Below are 20,925 nucleotides of genomic sequence, written 5' to 3' on the forward strand. Positions count from 1 at the left end.
AAAGCCCTTAATTTCATCATGAATCAGTGCACATTCAGGATGCAAAAACAGGCTCAGAAATGTATGGCACATTGCTGATAAGGAAGATGAGAAAAGAAAAGGTCAAGTCTTTGAAGCAAATCGGCTAATTCGGCAAATAAAAAGCCTGGTTAGGGAACAATGCAGAACCCAATGAATACCTGAGGAACTGACTCGTAGAATCAACAGGTGCTAGATAACCCATCAAACAGTATCTTTTTTTTTTTTTCTCAGTAATTTGTCAGGGGAAACAAGTGAGGTGATGTTTTCTTTGCTATTTATCTGGCTCCTTGGTTTCAGAGTTGTATGGTTAGTAGCTGGGAGATATAGCATTTGAAATGTAAAGCCAGATAAAACTGGTAACAGAGAGGCAGGTAGAAGATGCCCTCCAAAGGATGAAAAAGATGTGCTACGTGTCTGTCTATTTCACTGTGTAAATACCTACTTCCACTAGAAATAATAGTAACCAGTTTTGCTGATATGTATCTGTATTTATATGGGATATTTAAACACATTTTTCCATTATCAAGTGCAAACACACCTCTGAAAACTGTATTGCCTCTGTCTTACTCCATTACAGTACATAAGCATATCATAAGAATGGCTTTGGTTAATGCCATTAATTTGCCTGTTCTGTTCTCAATGCTTGCATCTCTCTGTTGTTCACACTACTTCTGTATACTTCTAAGGACTCTGAAATCTGGAACAGGAGTAAAAAAGGAAAGATACCTTTCATGCTGGCATGTCATATCTTTTCTAACTTGAACCCTAGACACAGACTTAAGGTAACAAACATTTACAGACAGATTTTAACAATGGCTAAGCAACTATTCCAGAAAATTCAATACCATTCACAAATAAACTTTGGCATAAAAGCCATGTCAAAACCCTTAAAAAGGAGAAGAGCAAGACAGTAGGGATTTTAACCTCAAATGCTTAACCTGATATCTGGACAGGAGACTGGGATGATATTTCTGGTGTACTAAAGAGCCGTCAGTGGAACATTTGGAAATCCAAATTTGGTTTGTCAACGCGTTTAGCCAAATGAGCAATTAGTGCTTTGGATCTCATTATTGCATGTCTGGACACTGTAAATCAGAAGTGATAGTTCAGTTACACTCTGAGGAGCCTTGCTTTTAATATTATTGTTTATACAATACTTAACATTGCTCACAGATACTATAATCAGATTATTTCTAGGCAGAAAACATAGAAGCAGTGTAAAAATAAAACTGAAAACTCTTCTTTCTAAATATTTTCTCCAATTCACTTTTTCCCCTTTTGTGTTTTGAATTATATTTGTAACATAGTTACAGTCATTTTGTTCTTAAATACGTTGTGCTATGTGTGCTATCAAGAAGAACATTTGGCTGGAATCTAATTTGAACTAAGACACTTCACACAGAGGTGAAGATGCTTTCAAGCTGAAGGGAAAGGTAACATTTCAAGCTGTGTATTGGGATCTTTGCACAGCTCCAAAATCATCCAAAAGAGAAAAATTTTGTGCAAATATTTTTTGAAGTTTTTAAAACATCCTTAAATAGCTTAAGAAAAAGAACTGGGTTTTATGTATTCCGTAAATTAACAACTCTAGGCTAGTCCATATGAAAACAATGGGAACGACATCCAGTGCAGGTCACTGCAAGCTTTTAATTCCTTCTCTGAAGTCAAGTATTTAATAGGTATGTACAGGAACAAAACTTACCATGGACAAGGAAGAGAAGGAGTATATATCATGTTTCAGATGGCTGTGAATCATCCAACTGGTAGCCCATTATACCACACACTGATGAAAGCTTTTGCCATAACCCTCAAGATATTAAAAAAAAACAAACAAACAAAACAAAACAAAACCACAAACAACAACAAAAAAAAACAAAACAACAAAACAAAACAAAAAAAAAACACAAAACCAAAAACAAAACACACAAAAGATCATCAGACATTGAAATAGTGAAAACTGGGCATTCCTATTTAAAATACAATTTCACTGCTCTTTAAAGCATATTTTTAAAAAGACAGTTAGAAAAGAGCCTGTTGCACATCATCACCATCCAGCAAGAGCTTCTCTTACAACCACTGCAATGTATTTTACTCAGACACTTCATTTGCAGTTCTTCTGCAGTTTTTTACGCTTTCAGCTGACTTTTCAGGATTCAGATCTTTTATTCATTGTTGTTTAATGCTGACAGTTTTATTTTCAAGTGCTATTTCATTTTCCTTTTTATTTCTTTTATGCAGGATTTTAAAGTGCATCTTCCACCAAAGCATAAAATCCACACGCCAAAATTAACTACAAAGGTACATCACAGGGAAGAGCGTCGCATGTGAGCGGGCAGCCTGGCTGGGCCAGCCGCCTGGCACACACGTCGGCAGGCAGCTGACAATGCCAGCAGCTCTGACACAAGGTACGTCACTTAACTTGGGTTAGGAGCGCACACAGGACAAGGAACACCCATCATCCCATCAACAGCAACGTATTCCTACTAATTCTTTGTTTCTGTTTCACTAAACATGAAGGCCAGGGTGATACAAAGCTCATCTAAGGATCTGATCTCAAAGTTGCATTTTTAAACACAGATGATGGGCAGAAAGGCAAGAGAGGCGGGCTCCAGGCCAAGGGGCTATATAGCGCTCAGGTAAAAGCTGATGGAGTTTCACTGATTAACGTATAATGTCGGCAATTTTCATCAATCTTGTTTTCTTCCAATAAATCCTTAGTAGAACTTCTTGAAAACATTTTTTTACAGAACCATGCTTTCATGATTCCTCCAAATTCCCAAAAAGTGCAGCCACTTAAACACAAACACTGGCTCAAACTGAAAATTTGACAAATTTGGGTTTGTTTGGATTTGGTTTTTTTAATTGGGAGAGTTCTACCACTCTTGTAGCATGCCATTTCAATAGTTTCAGTTTTAAATATTTCCTTTCAAAAGAGGTTTTTTACTTCAGCTATATTTAATGTCAAATCTTAGGTTAAAAGAAAGTCAAGACTAAAGTGAAAGCGTGACCCCAGCACGGTGGTTCCTCTTTCATGGAACATTTTGAAAGTGGGGAGTTCCAAAACACACTTTTCATCTGATACAGAATGAGATTTCAAAGATCTCTCTGAAGTGGAGTTTTGCATTTTCGATAGAACTGCACAGATCTTAAAAGCTAGGGAATTGATTTTCTCTTCACCTATAATAAGAAAAGCTTAGGTAACATGAATATAATTTTCTGACCCTTTTCCACATATTATTTTTGTCTGCTATCAATCACACTTTTCTATTGCCCCCTTCTGCTGAAATTCTATATCTAAATTCTGTTAATAGCTTAAGGGCAGCTACACAACCCTTCCAAATATTTAATCTTTCTGGTCTGCCTTTCTTCTCTAAAAACCCATTAGAAATGCTGAATTAGAGGCTCAGCCAAGTGATACGTAAATTTACAAAAACTGAATGAGTAGAAAATGTCATCACACAAATCTACTATAACCAACTCTTATCCATATTTATTTTACAAGGAAATAAATTCTCAATTGTCCTAAACATGAGAATATTTTATCATGGTGGAGATCTGCATGAAAGTCAAAAAAAATATACTTAGGAAAAGGCATTCTACTCACATATAACAGTTTTTGATGCGCATGTTCTTCTAAATACTTTTCTGTACTCATTTCTAATGCTCTTTCAAAGGACAAAATTACTTATTTTCAAGTATAGTCAGGCTTTGTTCCGACAATCGGCAACTTTAAGCAGATTCTACACCAGGTTACTTATTGGTGCTACTTCTCACATCTCCGCTGTCTTTTCAGCACAAGTGAACAAGATTGGGGAAATGGTCCAACTCAAAAATAACTTGTCAAAAACTTTTTTTTTTTTTTTAAAAAAAGTAGGTCTGTCCGCTCAGTTCACCACTTGGCTACAAAACCCACAATGCTGGCACAATGGATGAGGTAGCGCAGGGGTAGGCACAGAGGAGAGAAGATAAACTGCTTAACCTGCCACTGCTACTACTGAAACGCATGTCAAACTGCACCCTTGTTTTAAGAAGCTTTTTAATCAGTGAAGACAGTATTTATATGAATATGTTACTATTGCAAGTTCACAGCTTTGCTATGTCAATGTATTATGCCATACAAACTTCTAAAATTTAAGGCTTTCTAAAGACAAAGTTAAATTCAAATAAAATGTGAAAAAAGTGGAACAGAATTGATTTTTGGGGTCTTTTACAGAATATTATCTTTTTTTTCCTCAAAGACGGCAAGAACTAACATCTGTATGATAAGCTCTTCCTGTAGCTTATTTAGGTAGAACGATGTATTTGTTATTCTATTCAAGTGACTTTCTTTTCATAATTTCCAGCTCTGAACTTACAAAAGGGCATCAGCCTGCCGGTGCCAAAACAGTCAGGTGGATAATCTGATAATTAGTTTTTCCCCTACATTGCTCCTTGAACAGGTTTAGACTTCATGGAATGACTTCCTTCCAGGTGATTAAAGGACCAAAAAAAAACCCAACACCCCCCCCACAAAGAACAATAACACCAAAACTAGAAAAAAATCTTAACAGTTTGGAGGTTTTTCATATTTTTTTTAAGAGAACTGTGAGAAGACAATTTTCCACTCTCCTAGTTCTGTCCTTTAAAAGATATAAAATTAATGTCAGAACTCCAAGACACTTTTTTTTATATCAATACATGCTCCCCTTTCCACTAAAGCAGTATCTTCCCCAGAATTTTCACAAAGCTGTAGGATGTAGAAAGCCATCAATGCGCACAACAAACAGGACCTGGTCAGATAACTGCTGCAGTCACATTATAATTTCTGAATAACTACACCTTTGCTTAAACAATTACATAACTTGAGGTAAACTTGATGTTAAAGTAAATGCTGTCTATTTTATACATCAATGGACTAGTTACATACACATGATCAATCACTGTGTCTCAAATGCAAGAGAACTGACTTACTGCTGTGAAGTGCAAAGTTACTGAAACATTTTAACAGAAGCCCCTGACCACCATTCAATCATACGATTGAGGGCTTTGTCTTGCAGGACTAGATTCCCAAGCTGCTCTTAAGGATGCTTTAAGGAACAACTTAAAAAGCTGGAAACTGTGTTTATACATTCTGCTAACCACATTAATCCTTCAAGAAGACATCTTTAGAGCCAAAACAATACAAGTTTTGGCCTTCCTGTGGTATTTTGACTACTCATAAAATTAAAAGCCATAAAAAGACTTTGACGTTTGCAAATACTTTAAGAATATGAGAGAAAAATAAACCTTGCAAAGATGAACATAATTTTTTTTTTTTGAGTACACACGAAACCAAATAAGGTAGTATTCACAATACAGAGGTTTTTTAAGGAAGCTACTAAATGTTAGTGAAAGTTACAAAACACCTGAAATGCAAACAACTAAAAATCTGCTCATTATAGCCAGAGTCTTGATCTGTTCCCAGCACTTAAGTGGCGCAGGTAGACAATAAGAGTTTATTTGTGCCTTCACTGCTGGACACAAAACACCTGTTTGAAATTACAGTCGCACATACAACTACATGAAAAACAGCGGTTTCCCATCAGCATTATATAGGCACCGCACATCCCTGCAGCCAGCCCCCGCAAGGTCAGCAGTGCCCCAGCACAGGCACAGGGACTGGCACCAGTAACCATCTCCAGCATGAAGGGCAGCCTGTTCTGAAAGCAGAGTTTTTAAGGCCAGTAGAATACAAAAACACTCAAACAGTCTCCAAGTATGAAGTAAAAATTTTATCACAGATTCACTTCTCAGAAACACAGAGACAGTTTTAGACTCTATGTATGTCTCACTGCCATCTCCACAAAAGACCTTTTAAAAAAAGGGCAATTTTGTGAGTGTCCTATGCAACTATATAAGTATCCAGATGGAACATGAATTAGCAACTGGTTTCATCAATTAGAAAAGTTGCTTTGAAGGAAGTGATTATTGACAGAAGTAGTTTGCAAGCATTGTTCTTTTCCTAACAAGCAACCTGCACTGAAAACTAATTACAAACCAGAGGTATTTTGCGTGTTTTTCACGATGAGTGAAAGGCTAATCTCGAACAGCTAACTGCAAATGGCTTGGCTTGTACCAATAAAATTCATGAGTCACTCGCACACACTTTACGGTCAGGTTATACAAGCCTGTCCCAGTGTTGCTCACCTGCCAGGGCACAGTGGTGTGTGCTCATTCATGCAGTGACTGCCTCTGCTACTCTGCATGCACCCCTCCGAGCCAAAATACATATTTAGTATTGGATACATAGTTCATTGTTGGATACGTTAATTTTCACTCATCAAAGCGTATCACAGAGGAGACATTTTGTGTGCCTGTACCTCTAATTCTAAGCATAATTTTCAACCCTTGTTCTTTCTTTTTTTAAATTAGTCAAACCCATGGGTACTACATGGTATAATGTAACAAAAAGAAAACACCAAAACCCAACACTGCTGCCAGCTACACACTGTGCAAACCAGGATGGACACACTGCATAAATGCATACAAGTGCTGAAGAGCTTTTGGGATAAAAGATTCAAGGTACAGCTCGTTTTAAATCATTGACTATATTCAAACTGATTGCTATTTATACAGTTTTCTTGATTTAAATTAAAACCTCTCATTAGGTTTAGTTATGCTAAGATCTGCACCAACTGCAGGCTAAAGGCCAATTGATTATTATAACACACTGAAGAATAACAATATATTAATTGTTTACAGCAGGAAGAGAAACTGGATGCATTTATCCCCTTATAATGAACAAAACTGGATCATATCCAACTGACGAAATATTTTGGCCCCCAGCAACTATTGTAACTGTTTTTTTAATCAAACTTTGTTTAATGTTATGAATATGCAATATTTAAAAACTGTGGAGTAGCATATTATTGCTTGAAACTCTCAAATTTGTTTTAATAGTGAGACCTTATAACCACAATGTCTAATGAGTACTGATAAAGTGCTTTTTAGTCATACAAACTCTACTAGCAACTGACCTATTTTCAAAGTGTAACCAATTCAGCTTATGCTTACAACAAATAATCTACTACTCAGAGGCCAAAGAATATGATTTTCCATTAAAATGCTATTTTCCAAAAAGAAAAAAGGTCCAAAAAATAAATGTAATCAAGCAGCATTCAGAACACAGTTAATTAAAAGTGCATCTGGCAGCATGCATTGTTCAAAAAAATTCTGAATTTTCACATAGAATTGGCTGATACTAACTTTTCAAACAACAGATTTTCAGTCTCTGGAAGGGAGGACTATTCACCTGTGATCTCTGAACAGTGACTACTGCTTGTAGTAGAGCAAGTAAAACTGTGAAACATAATTTACACTTCTCTTGCATCTTTCTTTGCTTTCTTCTCTATAATGATCCCCCATCTTACTACATCTTCATTCAGTGTTTGCAATGAATTTAAGGTTATTTGCCTCAACACTTCAACACTGTGATGTATATAAAATTATTTATTATTTTATTGTAATTTATTTTAAAATAAAAATCAGTAATTTGTTACTAGAAATAAGAGTGTCAATTTGGTTTGAAATTTAGGTAGGACTCCACATAGTTGCCAGTGGTACCTATTATTTCTGTTGAGTATTTTTCAGAAGTATTTGGATGAACATTTTGTTCTTGATTTCCTGTTCAAACCATGGTCTCCGTTTATGCGTGTACTTCAGATCTGCATGAAGCCTCACAATGCTATGTCGATATTTGTCTGCATGTTTTTTTAAGCTCTTTGTGGGAAAAATACCTGTTGCTGCTGTACAGGAACAGAACAGACAAATCAACATGTCAGTTTATATCAGCAGGTTCTGGATATCATTTCTTATATGCATGGTAATAAACTACGCATTTAATATCATCTGAGTATAATTTTTAAAAGCTGTGTCATTTTAAAAAGACTTTCCTCCTAAATCAGTCCATGAACTTCCCTTGTCACTCGCCCTCTTCCATTAGCAGGACATCAGGTGAAGAAATAGGGCTAATGTGCCTCCTGTGAGAGAGCTCTGTTCTGAACAAATATGGAATGAAAATGTGACAGTCGTTCTCCAGCACAGTGGTGCACTTCCTTTCTATGAGGTACAGATGCTGCAGGATTAACTTTCATGGCAGTATACAGTCTCTAACAGATTCTTGACCAATGGATGTCAGGAACAACTGTGCTCTGTCCCTGTCAACTACCTATTTCTTCTTTTTATGCTAGAGGAATAGCTTCGTATTTCTTTCCTGCCTTGCAGAAAATGGCTGACCCACCAGAATATGTTTACCATATCAGCAACAGAAAGGAGATGTCACATGCAAAAATACTGCTTCTCAACACATTTAAATTCTGTGAACAGCCACTGATATTGCTTGGCAAAGAAAGTATATGTATCTTCATATTCTATGAACCAAATAATATTTTGGGAAACTGCAGAAGTTCCTGTGCAGCCTGTTGTGCTACACAACAGTTAAAACCAAACCCAGCTTTTTCTGTACTGTTATTTCATTACTTTTGCCTGTGTGAGACATGAATAAAGTAGGAGGGCAATGAATAAAGTCAGAATTGATGGTTTGAGCAGATGTTCTACCATCTAGCAATAACAGTTCATTAAAAAAAAAAAAAAAACAAAACACACACAAAAAAAAAACAACAAAAAAACAAGATCAAAAGAAAATTACTCTTTATCCAGGAAAGAATCCTTATCCAGGATTGACTACTGGATGGAGCCTAAGAACAGAATATGGTTCCCTTGGTCAACTTACCCTCACACAGCAGCAATGCAGTTGTGCTTAGCATGCACCCCCAGAACTAATCCTTTAATGAACTGGTGTTAATTAACAACAAAACTCTAAATATGCTAGCCATATCATCACTTGTGGAAAAAATAAACAAAGCTTGAAATACCACCTATATTATATTGTAATAAAAGCTGGCCAGAAGAAATGAGGTTGGAACAGCTTAATGGCACCTCCTCCTTAATGCATGTCACACCAGCAACGTGGACTTGGACTCAGAAGTGATGAGATGACAGACTCTTTTTAACCTCCTCAGAAGGGTCATTCATCCTTCTCTTCACTGGTATGTAGGACACCTAACTTCGTGCAGCAAATACCCACTATAAAAGCTGATTGAGATTACAAAATATGGAAATAATCCTAGTTTATTGGGAGCAATGATAAAATTTAAGATGTGGGAGAAAGCAAGCAGCCATTTCAGAGTCTGTGGATTACAGGATGAAGTCTCACTATATAAGGTAATTTAAGCAGTCAGTAATCGACCATTATGCAGTGCACAGACTGATGTTAAATCATGGTCTTATAAATAAAACTGTTCAACTGCCTTTGCATTCATGGCCTTCATATTAGTTGTCTTCACTTGGCAACTTTTGATGTTACATGTTTGTCTAGTGTTCATTAGTTGTGATTCCCTTATGGTCATGTACTTGTTGCTCTGAAGACTTACAGTTAGAGGTTTAAGCTAGAAACATATAGGTGCTTCTCAAAGGATGCAGCAGATAGCACTGGAGAAAACACAGTTTTAAACTGGTTGAGAAGAAGTTAAAAAGTATCAATACTGTACCTTACCTGCCTTGTACATGGATGAGTCACTGAACATTTGAAGTGTTGCTTTACCCTGAAACTTGCTAGTGATGCTCTAAGCAATTCACAGGCTGCCCGTTTAGAGTGGCAGGTTTTGGGAGAGGGAAGGTTTGAACCTCAAATCAGGGAATATAGGAACCAGGAAAATCACTGTCTCTTGGGGAAGGGAGCCAGCTATCCCATTTGTCAGAGCTTTTTCCTCCAAAGGACCAAAAAAATAATGGAAATACCAGAGGCATAGTCAGCAAATTTTCTTCTCATTGTTAGAACTGTATTAGAAGTAGCATCCTGAAAGCAGGAGGAAAAATCACAAGAGACGGAGAAGTAGAGTTAGAAAGTTTCATTACATTTATTTTCCTGTGAAAATATCGTATAGTAAAATCACTAAAGAACAAGTAATTTTGCTGTAATGAATAAGATGTACGAAGTTCAAAAGGCTTTCAGGTAACAGAGAATATCCATCAGTTCACAATATACGTAGCTCTTTAAATTGCTGAGCAAATTAATTCAGCAGATGTCTTCTGTTATTAAGGCATAAGTACATATTGTACAAACCCCAGACAGTCAAGTTATATTACTGATTTTTATGAGTGGTGTTAAACAATGTTTAAAACCCCATTTTTATTACTGTTTTAGTATAATTCTTATTGTAAGTTAACCCCAGGCAACAAAAAACAAGAGGAAAAAAAAAAATCAGCAACCTTTTCCCTCAAAATTAATACCGCTTCCCTGACCAAGATGTTGTTAGCCAAATCTGAATATTCTTTCTCTATACTACTCTTCCTCTGTGCTACTATACCGTCTAGGAGGGTCCTTTTTGGGGAAATAAGAAGAGACAGACAGTATTTTTGCTGCTAATAAGATGTAAACAAATAAGATAAAGATTTCTGATACTACAAGGATGTACTGACTTTCACTATGTGGTAGCTTTATTAGTAATAATTATGAGAATAAGTTACACACAAAAATCATTAAAGAAAGATTAAAGGCTTATACTAAACCTATAAAAGCTATGACCTAAAGGATAACCTTCAGTTAAAAAAAGCTTCCAAAAGGCAAGCAAGAGCATGCTATATATATGGAGGGATAATCACTTCATAAACTTCAGGTAGATGTCTGAAGAACTGTATCATTCTTTTTTTGTTTCATTAGATCATGAATTAGAAATACAAACGGAAAGAGAAATCATACTTTTTAGTCTTGTTAGACTTCAGTAGAACACCTTCCTTTGAAATTCCTCTTTATCCCATATCTTTTCTGTAGATGAAACAGGTACAAATGCTTGTGCTTAAGAGACAGCAATATTTGTACTGTCAAAATAAAACAACTCCTCAACCTCTTTTTTAAGTGGATTATAACTTCACTAATTCCACCAATTGGGCTACAGATTTCTATGCCAACTGACTTTTTCTGCTTTCAAAGACCCAGAAAGGATGTTTTAGTCATTGCAAATTTATGCTCTGAGGAAACTCCAGAACACCCTGCCCAAATGCTGACTTTATTTCCTCGCCTGGTAACCAGGCTTGAAGAGATCAGCATGTGGAATATAGTTTAGTGGTGGACTTGGCAGTGTTAGGTTAATGGTTGGACTTGGTCTTAAGGGTCTTTTCCAACCTAAACGATTCTATAAGTGCTTCATTTTCACTAGTATTTTGCTACCACTGTTTTTTTTTCTTAATAGAAATATGATGTTCTTCCCAGACAGTCTTGACAGAAAGCCTGTTGCACTTTGTGTCCATTCATTTTGCAATTTGCTTCAAAAAAAAAAGTCACGTAAGCTACAGGAAATTAAGATTTCAAATACCACAGTATTCCATACAGTACATCAATAACGCAAAAATAAGATAATATAGAAGAAGGGCATCAAATTCAACCCTATTTTCCACTGTAAATAATTAGAAGGCTACATCTGAAATTCCTATAAATCTTTTAAGTACTCATAGAACATGCATTGCTACATTATCAAATTTCAAGTTCAGGAGCAAATTTCAGACATTCAAAATAGAAATATCACATTAAGCTTATAAAGTTTTCAACCAAAATGTCCGATGCCTAGCTGTAAGAAAATTACAGTACTAAGTTCAAATCTTCTATTTTCTCCATCCAAATCCTATTGGCATAAACTGTAAACGTGACAAAACTAGAGACTGAGAGGAAATGCAGATTACATTAAGTAAGTTTAAGAGTAAGCTTAATACTTTTTACTGTAATAAGCATGACTTCACTAGACAGCTTTTTAGGTTTAAAATCTGTAGTCCAAAATCAGGCAGATGAAAGTATATGAGAGGTAAACAAAGTAAAATGAGTCCGAGTGATACGATTGCTGCCTCAGAAGGGATAATTTTGCTGTAACTACCAAAAAAATCCCAAGGAGTCTTCTAAAGAAGAAAAAGCTAAATCAAGATGGTAGATTTCTTATTTTCACCAATTGAACAATGTAACAATTATACACAGAGAGACAGAGGAGCTGAAGACTGGGCGCTCCTTTCTAAAAAAAACCCATTTGCTTTTAAAGCAAATCACCCATGGATTAATGAAAACAATGAGATGTTCAACTATCCTGAACAAAGCTGATGAGGAAATACATGCCAGAACCATTACAACCTTAGGGTTACCTCTGAGACTGGCTTCTACAGGTAAGATGCCTGGGGAGGGAAGAAAAAGAATCACAGAATGTTAGGGATTGGAAGGGACCTCAAAAGATCATCTAGTCCAATCCCCCTGCCGGAGCAGGATTGCCTAGACCATATCACACAGGAACGCGTCCAGGCGGGTTTTGAATGTCTCCAGAGAAGGAGACTCCACAACCTCTCTGGGCAGCCTGTTCCAGTGTTCGGTCACCCTCACCGTAAAGAAGTTTTTCCTCATATTTATGTGGAACCTCCTGTGTTCCAGCTTGCACCCATTGCCCCTTGTCCTGTCAAGGGATGTCACTGAGAAGAGCCTGGCTCCATCCTCTTGACACTTGCCCTTTACATATTTATAAACATTAATGAGGTCACCCCTCAGTCTTCTCCAAGCTAAAGAGACCCAGCTCCCTCAGCCTCTCCTCATAAGGGAGATGTTCCACTCCCTTAATCATCTTCGTGGCTCTGCGCTGGACTCTCTCTAGCAGTTCCCTGTCCTTCTTGAACTGAGGGGCCCAGAACTGGACACAATATTCCAGATGCGGCCTCACCAGGGCAGAGTAGAGGGGGAGGAGAATCTCTCTCGACCTGCTAACTACACCCCTTCTAATACAGCCCAGGATGCCATTGGCCTTCTTGGCCACAAGGGCACACTGCTGGCTCATGGTCATCCTGCTGTCCACTAGGACCCCCAGGTCCCTTTCCCCTACGCTGCTCTCCAACAGCTCTGCCCCCAACTTGTACTGGTACATGGGGTTGTTCTTGCCCAGATGCAGGACTCTACACTTGCCCTTGTTATATTTCATTAAATTTCTCCCCGCCCAACTCTCCAGCCTGTCCAGGTCTCTCTGAATGGCTGCGCAGCCTTCCATTGTGTCAGCCACTCCTCCCAGTTTTGTGTCATCAGCGAACTTGCTGACAGAAAAGGGCGTGGTGGAAAGAGAGAGAGAGAGAAATATTGATTACCTACGTGGAGATTTCTTTCAATATATCCCAATGAAATCAATAAAGATCAATACTATCCACATCTGTAATTGCAACAGTAAATGACAATTCTGACAGGGTGAGATCTGAAACACACTGACTTTTCCCTCCCAGTAGAGTTAACCAGCAATTCCTCAGACACTCTGGTGACAGGCAATTGTGTTTATATTTTAGATAGTGACCACGATAAGTCAACAAACATTAACAATCATCTCTTTCCAGGCAAAACAAACCATTTTTGTAACAGATTTTGTTCCTCCAAAAGATTCTAAAGGCAGTAATTGTAAATGTATTATTTTAATCTCATCTTGTGGAATTTGTGCTGAAGTTCACTTTGTACATCCAGCCAAACTAAAGATTTTCCTGCCCAGTGACCTGAAAACATTTGCTTCTCCCAAAGATGCTAACATCTTCCTTTATAAACCAGAGCACAGGCCACTGAAGCGAGACAGCTGAAGACTTTCTGATAAGAAAGACAGGCTTACACATTTTATTTCATGTAAAATATGAACTACATCACAAATTCCCCATATTATAGTTGTTTCTTCCCAAGTACAATTTATGCATAGGTGGTTTGTTTTTCTTTCCTTTCATGCTTTTCCTTTCCTTACTTATTTGTCACGCTTGAAACAGCTCTTCTGGCTTTTTAAACACATTGTCTTTTCAGAAACTTGTAGGAACATAAGAGTACGGCACTGCCTCAGAAAGGTGTTCAAGGAGCTCAGACTGTCATTTCCAACAGTGGCCAAAAGCAAACGCCCAGGCAGTAATATCAGTGATCCCCAAGCACATGCCACCTTTTTCTCAGCTTCCAGCAACTTGACAAAATCACTGAGCCACATGGGGTGGTGGCTTCTGTGTACAGTATTATCTCCATCTCCTAAAATCACCCTACGATTCTTTACAGCTTCCCTCACTATCCCATATAAGTTTATACCTTCATCAAACCTTGCCACTCAGATGCTCTGCAATGAAATATATATTCACCTGAATCAGCAGTTCTACTGTCAGGTTAATCAATTTTTGTAACATCAGCTACAACTAAATCATGATAATATAAAATGAAGAAACATCCTCTTTACAAGGTGGGCTTTTTTTTTTTTTTTTTTTTTTTTTTTTTTTTTTTTTACAATTTTCAGTGAAAACTCTCTAAAATGGAACGCAAACGTGAGTCTCCAAGTTGTGAAGTTTCTACAAGTTTCAGGATGACTAGGCAGTGGAAAGAGACACTAGCAATGAAAGAATGTCTACAAAAACAAAAGGGCAAGAAAAACTCAGCCTTAATCTGTTTTGCCTTGCAGCCATTCCACCTGCTGACACCAGGCACATTTGCAGTCCTGTTCTAGCACCATGCTTTCTGAATTCTGTCCACTCAGAGAGAGGAGAGGGAAGGGGAAGGGAAAAAAAAAAAAAAAAAAAGAAAAAAAGGAAAAACTGGGAAAACCAGGGGTACAATAGGGAGACTGATCAGAACTGAAGATAATCCAATGAGACCATGATAAAGGATGTGACCAGAGGCAGAAGGAATGATATATTTGTGATAGGAAGATGCAGATGGCATAAGACAAAACAAATCCACAAGAAATAAAGCTTAATTATTTTCTTTGCTTACAGGACAAACTGTTTTAAATTCCAGATCTAATTGAACATTCCTGTATTAGGGAAAAAAAGATGTTATGTACTAGTCTATAAAGCAGCCAAAATTAATAGCAATATTTTCATAATGGATAAATTTACTCTGCATATATGTGAGAAGGGTACATAACAGAGCTTACAAAGCACATTTTTATTCCTCTGTAAGAAAACATGTCACAAAGCGAAAACCCCATTGCTGTGAAGAAGGAAGAAGAATGATCCATCTGTTAGTATTCTCCTATGTACAGAGGCTTTATTGACAGGAACTACAGGCCAGTCAGTCTCACCTCTGTGCCTGGCAAGATCATGGAGCAGATCCTCCTGGAAACTATACTGAGGCACACAGAAATCAAGGAGGTGACTGGTGACAGCCAACACGGCTTCACCAAGGGCAAATCATGCCTGACTAATTTGGTGGCCTTCTATGACGGGGTTACAACACTGGTGGATAGGGGAAGAGCAACTGATGTCATCTACCTGGACTTGTGCAAAGCATTTGACACTGTCCCGCATGACATCCTTGTCTCTAAATTGGAGACATGGACTTGACGGATGGACCACTCGGTGGATAAAGAATTGGCTGGATGGTCGCACTCAAAGAGTTACAGTCAACGGTACAATGTCCAAGTGGACACCAGTGACAAGTGGCGTTCCTCAGGGGTCGGTATTGGGACTGGTCCTGTTTAACATCTTTGTCAGCAACATGGACAGTGGGGCTGAGTGCGCCCTCAGCAAGTTTGCCGATGACACCAAGCTGTGCGGTGTGGTCGACACGCTGGAGGGAAGGGATGCCATCCAGAGGGACCTTGACAGGCTTGAGAGCTGGGCCTGTGCAAACCCCACGAAGTTCAACAACGCCAAGTACAAGGTCCTGCATATGGGTCGGGGCAATCACAAGCAGAAATACAGGCTTAATATATCTTAATATTCCAAGACTCTCAAAGCATTTTAAAAGTAAAATAAGCAAGTTAACTCTTTTAAAATCTGTAAATGACTACAATATAAAGAAGAATATCTTCAAACTTGTATCAACCCTATGGGACCTTTCTTGTTTTCCATTGCTGGTAAGCCTTCAACTGACCTTTTCCTTTTCAAGATCTTGTGTACAATCTGTACAATGGCTCATTCTGCAAGAAATTAAGTACTACGTCATTGGTACGGCTCAGGAAAACAAAGTTAATTAGGCAGTGGTGTTACTGCTTGCAGGACTACCTCTTGGACCTCCCCATATGCTACTGAATACACAGCTTACTACAGCTGCATCATGTGTATGTGCCCATAAATATGCAGAAATTGGTAAAGAAATACAAACAAGTAAATGTCAAATCCCCAGCTGGATTCTGTAGCCTAACTCTTAAATTCATGGGAATCTCCCTGATTTCAAGGAGCTGATAGCTCCTTAAGCTAAGAGACCTTAAAGAACAGCACCCTGAAGGAAGGCAACAGAAAATGCAAGAATAGTTATAAGGGGGCAGAAGGCAACCACGTGGTAAGAGGGGAGGAGAATTACAAGGTGAAAGGCCATGAACAATATCTAACCAGATTTTACGTGTTCATCTCAACAGCTCTTTGAATTAAGAAAAGTAAAAATCAGTGCACACTTCAGAGTGAAGGGGAGGAGGCTGCTGCTGACCAGGTACCCGTGCACCAACTGAATATCAGGAAATTTCTCTATTCAATACCGAGACAGAATTTGTCACTTCATCCCCTGTTGGCAATTGTTCTGAACAAGACACGCAGTCGCTACCATGGAAGGCAGAAATGACTTAAAGCTCTCAAGAACAACAACTCGGTACTTGTATGGTATTTACAGGGGAATGCTGCCAAGACATTGACCTCCGACAAAGCTGAGAGTGTGTGAATCAGTGATGTTCAGCATAATCCCCTCGTAAAATCTGATGGTGAGTCACCAGGCACAAATAGCTTCCTGCTCGTTTTGCAAACATGGATGAGGCAGGAAAGGGCTGAATGAATGAATAAACAGTTTGTATGTTTCTTTTTTTCTGAAATGCTGGCTCTCAAGAGGATACAGACAGAGGGAAGGCAGGAGTGGTACAAGCACAGCGGTTGCACGTGGATATCACGTATGGAAAAGGATAAAGGAAATGGTCACAGAGAAAAGAAACAAACTTAAGATGCAGCTCCGGGCAGGAAGAATAACACCCTCTTAAGAGAGATTGATTCTCAGACATATTTTCAGCTTAAGCATTCCTCATCATTGTTAGGCCTGAACAAGTAATGTCTGTCTGCTCCACTGTAGAGCTTTTACAATCTTTCTTCCCTAAAATATAAGCACTCTCTAAGGTGTATCTCTGTAGTGAGCACTGAAAAAACTTTTTTCTTCTTCAATTATTACAGCTACTCTGGGTTTCCAGATAAAAGTATTTAAATGACCCTGCATATCATAAAGGGTTTATGAAGTTATGGCTGGACAGACAACTCCAGTTGCACATACCCATATATCAACAAAAAATAAAAAAGTCATCTGTGTTTCCTAAAGACAAAGAATCAGACAGGTCTATAAAATCCTTTAAACTTTGATTTTAAGATGTGAAAAGGACCTACCAGGTATCACTGTACAAAGCCACCTTCATCTACAGCTGTAGCTGTACAATTTTCTCTGAAATCTGCTAATGTCTCACAGGTAATTTACCAATTTTTCAGTTCATTGCTTGGCTAGAGATACCTAAATTAAATCTGGACATATCACATCCTTGGAGTCACCTGTTTATACCAGGAGAGTGTCAGGAAGAGATCTGCTTTCAAAGACAGCAGTGTCAACAGACGCTGTAGTGATTATGGTACCAGACTGCCTTTCACCAGGAAGACAATCCATTCCTTGCTTCTACGTACCATTCCTGCAAGGCCCTGATAAAGTCCCTTAACTACTTCATACTCCACCTTTGAAGAGGATTCAGGTGTGTGAGAGCCTATCAGGTTATAGCAATTATATCAAGAACCTGGCTTAATCAGGTTGTACCTGGATTCGGATTCATCAAATCTCCCTAAAAGGGATTCCCATTTTTTTTAAACATGTATTTTGGCTTCTGAAAAAGGTGGAAATTTAAATTAATATTTTTAAATGTTTATTATTGCATCCTGCTGTAAACGTGTTGACCAATTCTGAAGCACTTAAAATGCTTTGGCATGTAGCCAAATAACATGAAAAACGAGATTTCATTTATATTATTTTCCTTTTTCAATTGTCAAAATGTAAGTTTTCTCTGGTTCATCATTGTCTGGGTACAGCCAGTTTTACTAATCACAGATGTCTACAGAAAGCTCATTTGGCTATTTAGAATTCCCTTGTGCTCCATAAAAGGCAATTAAAATAAAACTTCATGTTAAGATGTCTTTATCTCATCAGATGCATGGATGATTCATTTCTGCTTTATTACTTTGATGTCCAACTGGAATAAACTAGGTTTAGGATAGCAGAAAGAACTAAAGGAAATGAACCAAAAAGGATGGGCAAAGGAAGGGAGTGAAGGGACCCAACACTTTCATGTCAGAAATGCAGATGTATGTTAGAGCTACAGGAAGCCTTCACGTATTGAATCACCTTCAACTTTCCCTGTTTTTGTCCGAAAGCAACAGGGAACAGACCTCAGCTCCAGGGACAAAAAGCCAAGAAAACATAAACCTGCTCTGCTCCATTCCAGTGCATGAACTTATGGTACCTCCAGGTGCTTTTGCATAACCATGACAATTTATGCTGGAGGAGCTGAAGTCACAGTTAAGAATTCAAAGACTAAAAGTAAGGGTAAAAATATGTATTTTGCAATCAAAACCAATTTGAATTTGGGAAAAAGTTTATTCAGCAAATCTGTGGTCTCTGCCTACCAAGGCAGAGAGGTGCTCCAAGGCATGTCTCTTCCTCCAGATTTGTGTCAATATAAGTGATGTGACAATCCAGAATTATTTTTAAAAAATGCTTATTAAAAAAGCAGAACAGCTCCTGAGTCTCCAAGGAAAATAAGAACTTAGAAGTGTTTCTCATTTGCAAAAAATCTCACATAGCATATTTGTTGCTGCATTATCTGACCAGTATTTTTATTATTACTTTGCACTCGGCTATTTGTAAAGTAGCAATTAAACATAGTGAATCAGTCTTCACCCATTCTAGAGCCATCAATAATGTTTGATGGACAGTTATCGGCAGTACACAAGACAGGGGGTTCAGCCTTCCAAATACAAGATAACAGATGGAGCTTTCTGTATTTTTACTGTTTAATGCTGCATTTCATATCTATTTTATTTTGAATCATGTTGCTTTGTAGAAAGTTTTTCTTCTTTTGTCCCTGTATTTTTCCCCCATTTTCTGTCATGTCTAATACATTATAATTCTTTCTGCACAGATTTATGCCAATAGACTTGTTTCCATGCTGCATATGAAAATATTAGTAATAGGAAAAGAATCTAAATTTATGAGAAGTTTTCCAGTTACTCTACTGACAGTCATAAATCAAGCTACACCACAGTCATCAAAATTGTTCTTTGAACCTCTAACCATTCAATAATAAGACACTGTCAATATCCCATACAACAGAAATTATTTGTTCTCTAGAAGTTACAGCCTGAAGTCAGCAAGCAGGGTTTCCCTTTATAAAAGATCTATAAATTACATTGCACTTCCTGAAAATCTTCAGGAGTGAATCTCAGGAAGGGAATGAGGAACAGATATTAACTTCCTTGAAATCCCCTTACCAACTGGTAGCAGAGGTAGGGATGCAGAGAGCTTTTTCTCTCACTTTGGTGTCAATCCCCTGGACTACACCAAACCATGTTTTAAATTATTCTGTACTTGTATTTTCTTGTAGTAGCTCATGGCTGAGGCATGGAGTAACCATGTAACTAAATAAAGGACACTGTCACAACACACTGTGCAGCTTACAGGTAAAACACAGAACCCCTCAGGATTACTACGATTAACTGTTGCTGTACTACTCAGAATGAGTATGTTTATTTTTTAATTCAGAAGGAGAGTGGTACATGGTAAGAGCATAACAGGACTACTATTAGCAGAGGGATTCACAGCAGAAGCAAGCCCTACATGCCACTCATTCCCAAACCGAGTCTTCAGATAAGCGTACTAGAAACATACTCTCTTTGTAGGAAAGAGCCTATCTTGGACCTTTAAGACGCATTTCACTTCAGGTTTACATTTGCCTTTGTGAACATAAACCGTGGTTCTGAAGTGGCAGCTCGAGGAGTGATCTCTTATTGCCGCTGCACGGGACAGAAAGGCACCCAGCACCAACACACATCCAGAGAGGGATCCTTTGTTTTGTAGTGCCTTCCCCAGGACCATGCCCTGCCCATGGCTACCCAGGAAGCCCTGTCAGCCTTGGTAGTCCCAGATCTGCAAGGCATCCCTGGTATCATACCTGGCCACCCTGGCACCTCATTGCCCAGCCAGGGGACTGCTCAGAAAGTTTTTTCGTTGTCTTTAGGCCTGAGCATCTAGGGAGAAGAGGACAAGAGGTGCATAAAGTGAGAGGACGTGGCTAGGGTGACACATGGACCCAGAAGCTAACAACTTCTCCCAGGTCCTACAGTGTAAGGCTATGTCTGTGTTACTAACAAATACTCATGGTTGCCCTTCTTTGAAGGAAAACTGGAGAAGCTGCCTGAGGGGGCGAGCAGAAGCAGCCACAGTAGAAGCCTGAGTAGGGGACTGCTTTAGCAATAGGCACATGGTGCCCCCGTGACACAGGAGAGGCCAGCTGGCCATACAGATGGTATATTGCCACAAAACACATTTAGTAGAGCACACTGATACGCCGAGTCTATCATGGGAAAAACAGAACCAACAAGCTGCAGACAAAAGCAGCCAAGTAGAAATAACTCAGAGGATATATCAGTCTTAAAGAAATAAGCAAGATTAGCAAAGCCAGTTTAAAAATATTTGCAAAGCAGAGAGAAAGAATCATGCGATGCTTATTGAAATAGAGTGCTGTCTCCCTCCCGACACAAGCCATGACAGGTAAAAGCCCTAAAAGCACAGTCTAATAAACCAGCTATTGTCCAGAGACTTGCTCATGTGCTAGAAAATGCCACCACTCAACAGAG

Source organism: Nyctibius grandis, chromosome 1, assembly GCF_013368605.1.
Source record: "Nyctibius grandis isolate bNycGra1 chromosome 1, bNycGra1.pri, whole genome shotgun sequence".
In the NCBI taxonomy this organism is placed as follows: Eukaryota; Metazoa; Chordata; class Aves; order Nyctibiiformes; family Nyctibiidae; genus Nyctibius; species Nyctibius grandis.